Genomic DNA, 6,109 nt, shown 5'->3' with positions numbered 1-6,109 from the left:
TTTTAGAGGGCTTTCTGCCCCACAGACTCATCCTTGAGCTTGTTCCAAAATCCTTCCCACCATTAACAGGGTAGACTGGCCGCCATTTTTTTTTTTTTTTTTTAAGAGAGAGACTCATTTCACCAGAACAGCCCATTGCCAGAGCATTCCAGTTAGTGAGATTTTTAAAAAATCCAACTAAGCCTCTCTGTTCTTAGGGACTGTAGGAGCCTAGAGAGAAGAAACAAAGAATAAGACAAGTTTAGTTGGCTGTGTAGCAGGATGGAGAGAACAGGGTCCTGGCACAGAGAGACCTAAATCATCCCTGTTCTACAGCTTGCTTCCTGCATGACTCACCATCCCTCCATGCCCTGCTCTCCTGATCTGTCAAGTGGGTAGGACTACCTAACTGACCATCCCTTTTGGCATGACCATTCTGCAATTTCCTGATGGAACAAATGGGCCTTAGAGATCGGCGGGGGGTGGGGGGAGAATGGATTCTGATGAGAGATGACTAAGGAGGGTCTTAGCTGTCTTCAGATCTTTGATTCACTGTTGCAGTTGCCCTTGTTTGCATCTCCAGTGTCGACAGAAGAAGAAGAAACTGCCTTGGACTGAAGCAAGGGAAAAGTTTGGTTTGACGTAGAGGACTTTTGCACCGTAGTGCTGATTAAATTCTGGAGCTGGGGCTCAGAAGAAATGGTGGATTCACCATTAATAAGAAAGAAAACTGACAACATTTGCCTGTTGGGGCTTAAGGTGGGCCGGACTGAGACAGCGGCTGAATGGATAGCTCCCCGGCTTCATGAGAAGTTAGAGTTGTCGGTGGTTAGTAACTTAGGCATTTCATGGAGCCAGAAACCGGCAAGCCTGCCAGTTGTCCTTCCTTCCAAGATGATTTTCTTGTTCTTTTTGTTGAAGAATCAACAAGAGCGGAGGTACCCAGAAAGGTTCACAGAGCTTCATTGCAGGAAGCATTTTAATACTCACCCCGATAAGTGAAATCTGTTTCTCACCTTCATTAAGCATTTATATTATTTAGAGGCAGCAGAAAAAATCCCAAGCCATACTGAACTAGTGAGCAGCACATTTAAATACAGAAGTATTTATTACTAAAGACTGCATTCGTTACAGGGTGGAAAGCCTGCTTTCTTTTACCAGTCAACCAACGTGGGATCCATGTCTTTAAATTGTCTCTGGATTGAATGAATCCCTTTACTCCATTTCTTTTCTTTTTTTTTCCTTTTAAGATTTATTTATTTATTTATTTATTTATTTATTTATTTATTTGAGAGAGAGCAAGTGCACAAGTTGGGGAGGGGCAGAGGGTGAGGGAGACTCCCCACTGAGGATGGAGCCTGACGTGGGGCTAGATCTCACAACCCTGAGATCATGACCTGAGCTGAATCCAAGAGTTGGACCCTCAACCATCCGCGCCACCAAGGCGCCCCCACCCCAACCTTCACTCCATTTCTAGGAGACAGTCCCCACCGTGGACAGCCGTGGCTATAATTGTCAGCATCGCCATAAAAAATCTTTTGGGGCAAAACTTAGGCTCTGTCCTTCCGACCCAAGACACAGAGTTGTGGTCGCACAACCACATGCCTTACCCACGGTACCTCCCCACCAGCCACTTCTGTTTGCCAACAACTCCCTCCCTCCAGAAATTAAAGACATATTCTTTGGGTCTTAAGGAAACTGTCAAGACTTACGTTTTAGTAACTTTGTAGAATAGTCATTCAGATCCTTAAAACTAATCTGTGACAGAGAGAGGTGCTAGAAAAGTTTTTGAGCAATGGCAGTCTCACTGGGGTATTTATTATTCCGAGGAAATAACTTCTAATAAGGACAGCACTCCTCGGTTTCCGGTGTGGCTGGTCGCTGCAATACTCCCTCACTCTCCAGTCAGTTGCAAACTCCAGTCTGTGCTCCTAAGTGACTCTCAAGGCTGTCCCCTTCCTTCCTGCTCCACTGAGGTGCAAACCATCCTCACTGCCACCTGGACTGAAACACTGGGCTCACTTACACCTCGGCCCCTCCCTGGACGCCCTGCACAACTTTCTCCTCCAGCAGCCAGAGAGACCTTTTAAAAATACAAATTTAATGTCATTTCCCTACTTAAAACTGATCAACGGCCCCCCATTACTCCTGCCTCAGGCCCTGGCCCATCCATCTCTGCTCTCCTCGCTGCTACTCCCCACCCCTACACACACACACACACACACACACACATTCTGCAAGCCCACTTTCATAGATTTCTTTCAGTTACTTGAACAGAAGCTTTCTTCAGAGCCTGCCCTCAAATTCTTCCTTTTCAGTCTTGCTTCCCCATTGCTAACATTTACATAGCACTTACGGTGCGCCACATGTCCTCGAAGCACTTTGCATGTATTCATTTAATTCTCACAACTTTTCTCTCCATTTTACAGACAAGGTGACCGAGGCACAGAGGCCACACGCCGGTAAGTGGCAGAGTCAGGATTCCAGCTGGGCAGCGTGGCTCCAGAGTCCATGCTCTGAGCTGCGAGGCCCACTGCCCCCCCGTGGACCGCTCCCCTGACGGCTGGTGGCTCAGCAAGCCTTCCCTGAGCACGTTCCCGCTCCCTGCCCAGGCCTTCCTGGCAGCCGGCCCTTCTCCACGCAGCCCCCCAGTTACAGAGCCTGGTGCCGTCACCTAGCGTGTGCTGGGAGCCCCGAGGGAGCCAGGACTGGGTCTGGCCCGTTCATTGCGGTCTTCCCAGCACCTGGCACGGTGGTGTAGGAGTTAAAAACTCCGGATGTCTATGGAGACCCAGCTGATCCCTCGTGCCCGTAGAAACGCACAGGCCGGCCACGGCGCTGGCCACCTCTGCAGGGAAACGCCACAGTCCACCGTCTTGCAGGGGCTGGGGCAGCAAGCACCTGCCGGGTTCGGAGAGCAGCTCTCTGCAACCCGGGGTAGTTTTCTTAACTGGCCACAGAAACGATCGCGCTCAACGGAACCTGTGATACCCATTCGCTTTGCCTCCTTCTCTGGCCAGTCACCTCAGAAATCCCAGCCAAAGGTTTGTTGGGTCTCGTCCTTAGATCTACTGTCCACGTACTTCCCGGTGCCAAACTCTGGGGACCGGGTCCAGGAAAGGCCGACCCTGCCAGGAGGCTGCACAACTCATTTGGGCAGGTCTACGAGCAGGCAGAGTACGCGTCACCAGGGGCCACCGTGCGCGTCACCAGGGGCCACTGTGCAGCGCTCACGCGGTGGCTGCAGTATGTCTGCAGGGCTGTTGGAGCCGGAGCCGCTGGGACAGCTGGGGAGTCAGTGCTGAGCCACCGCCAGGCTGCTGCCGACACGCAGTCCTCCTTCGTCCTGCCCCTCTCATCCACCCCTGCACCAGTCCATCTTACTCCCAGCAGCTGCTCTTGGCCTCCTCGCGGTGGGAGCCCAGACCGTGCTGTCCCCCGGGGTCCCTCCCAGGGTCAGCGAGACCCCGCACAACTGAAATAGGTTGCCTGAGTCATGAGTTTTGGGTGAAGACGAACCTCCTAACTGCTACATCCGAGGGCTATGCCCCAAAGCGAACCGGCCATGATGAATATGCTTAGAGTACTGATAAAATGTGCCCCATAAGAAATGAATTAGAACGTCTCGTCCTCATGTTTTCTTGAAGCTGGTCCCACCAAGCATAACTCCAGTGAAGTATAATCAGTTTAGAGATGTGAAAAAATTCAGACAAGGACTGGACTAACGGTGGCCGTCTTGTTACTTATAAACCACTAACAAATAGGGGGCCCGCGTGGCGCGGTCAGTTAAGCGTCCGGACTCTTGCTTTCCGAAAGCTCAGGTCGTGATCTCGGGGGTGCGAGGTGGAGCCCTGCATTGGCCTCTGCGCTCAGCGTGGGGTCTGCTGGAGATTCTCTCCTTCTGCCTCTGCCCTTCCCCTGCTCACGCACTCTCGGAATAAATAAATAAAATCTTTTTAAAAAAACCACTAACAAATACATTAAGACATTATAAACTAAATTATTAAAGTATTTCTGTTAGGATGGCTATGCTGTGCTTCCATGACAGATAAACCTCACATTCCCGGTGGTTTAGCATATGGCTCATTTTGTTGCACCCTCAAGTCGTGGTCCTTCTTGAACTCTGCCAAGGGTGTTGGGGAAGAGAGCGCAGAGGTAGCATGCGGTGCTTTGTAAAGTTCGGTCCCACCTGCTCCTGTCCCGTTGGCCGGAACCCAGTCACAGGGCCCCAGACTGCTAGAGGGGCCGGAAGTAGAGGAGTGGGTGGGCACTGGCTGAACACTGACCGCCTCTGCCGCGTGTGTTACCTGGCAGCATTAGGATTACCTGCCCCCCAACACCAAGCCCTTTGCGTACATCGTTTGCATCCAAAAATCTGACGAGGTGGGTATCAGCCCCATTTCATACATGGGGACACTGGTACTTGGAGATGTGAAGAAATTAACTTGCGATTACCTGCACAGGTTAGCATCCTAACCAGCTGATTCCCAAACCCTCTGGGCTTTTTCTACTGCACGGAGCCCAGTATCAAACAGGCTCCCGCTTCCTTAACATGGGTGTCCTCTGGCTCTTCATGTGTCAGTTCCTTGACCTTGTGCCCAGGTGCACTTGAGAGCACTACACCTGCATCTCATGAAGCAGAATAAGATTTCCTCCCCATGCACTCCCCTCCCCTGAGCCCCTCTGGAGGTGGTGAGGAGGTCTTGGAAATACTTTCCTAGCCAGAGACTCAGAATTCAGCCACAGCTTCAGAAGAACTTTTGTTCCTGGGGGAAGTATTTTCTTCCCTCTCCAACAACCTCTTTCCACAGGCGAACGATTGAGCCAAAGAACGACCAGAAACCTCCATAGCAGTCGCTCAGTCCCTCCCGTGAGGCTGGATGTGGCCTCCCCTGACGGCAGTACCTCTGACTCCCCGGACTGCCCCAGGGGGCTGCATGGTGGTGGCGGCAGGACCATCCAAGTCACTTAGGTCCCCACTTAAGTCAGCTGATCACACCCAGAACTCCCCATTCCTTCCAGACCTGCTGACAGGTGCAGCCCCAAAGACTGACTGCATGCACAAACCTAGAGCCAAACATTACAAGCCTCTACAGATTCTCCTGGTCATGGGGCCTTGTCAGTGCCAACGATGGCCTTTTACCCCATAGGCCACCACAGGAGAATACAATTTCCTTCAGGAATCCCGCCACTTGAAATGCACATGTAGGATGCTGGGATTGTTAGGGCCCTGGTTACCTACCTTTTGGAAAAAGCATTTCATTTCACAAGGGACAAGCTGTGAGTCAACTCATAGCAACCCTGTGGCCAGTGGCTCTCAGCCTTGGCTGTACCTGGAATCCCCGGGGGGCTTACAAACCTGGTGCCTGGGCCACTCCCTAGAGCGACCACTCTAGTCTCGGATGAGACCCAGGTAGCAGGAATGTTTAAAGCTCCCCCGGTGATTCTAAGGCCAGCCAATTCCAGAACCACCTCAGGTAGACTGATATTTTGCCAGATAGCAGGAAGGTGTGGAGAAGTGGGAAAAAAGCAAGACCTTCAGGAATTACTTGTTAGCCTGGCGTTGGGGCCAAACTCCCCAGAGGAATTCAAATTAGCTACAGTCACCTTTAATTTTTTTTCCCATAACACAGGCAGCCAACATAAATGTCATTTAATTATTGAAAAATGTATCCACTGCTGAGTGATGTAGGCCATCCACCTGAAGACTGCAGCCTGGGACCAAATGCTTTACAAAGTTGTAAGAGATGGGCATTGTTTTTGTCCCAGGCTCTGCTAACTAGCATTATTTTTAAAAAGCCATAATCCTCTAAGATACAGCCTAAGAGATAATTTTTTAAATCAATGCTGTATAGATATTCTTGAGTATAATTGTGGAAAATGTCAATTTTAAATAGTTGTCTTCTCTTTGAACAGAGCCTTCAACCTTTTTAGGGAAGCTCTAGGGCTGGGTGGGGGCAAGTTTGCTCAAAAATCAAGAGAAAGGGGGCGCGGAGCAAGATGGCGGAGGAGTAGGAGACCTGGATTTCGTCTCCTCTCAGGAATTCAGCTGGATAGGGATCAAACCATTCTGAACACCTACAAACTCAACAGGAGATCGAAGAAAAGAAGAGCAACAACTCTCTCATCA

Source organism: Leptonychotes weddellii, chromosome 1 (genome assembly GCF_054177405.1).
Source record: "Leptonychotes weddellii isolate Sample4059 chromosome 1, ASM5417740v2, whole genome shotgun sequence".
Taxonomy (NCBI): domain Eukaryota; kingdom Metazoa; phylum Chordata; class Mammalia; order Carnivora; family Phocidae; genus Leptonychotes; species Leptonychotes weddellii.
This window is presented reverse-complemented; position numbering follows the sequence as displayed.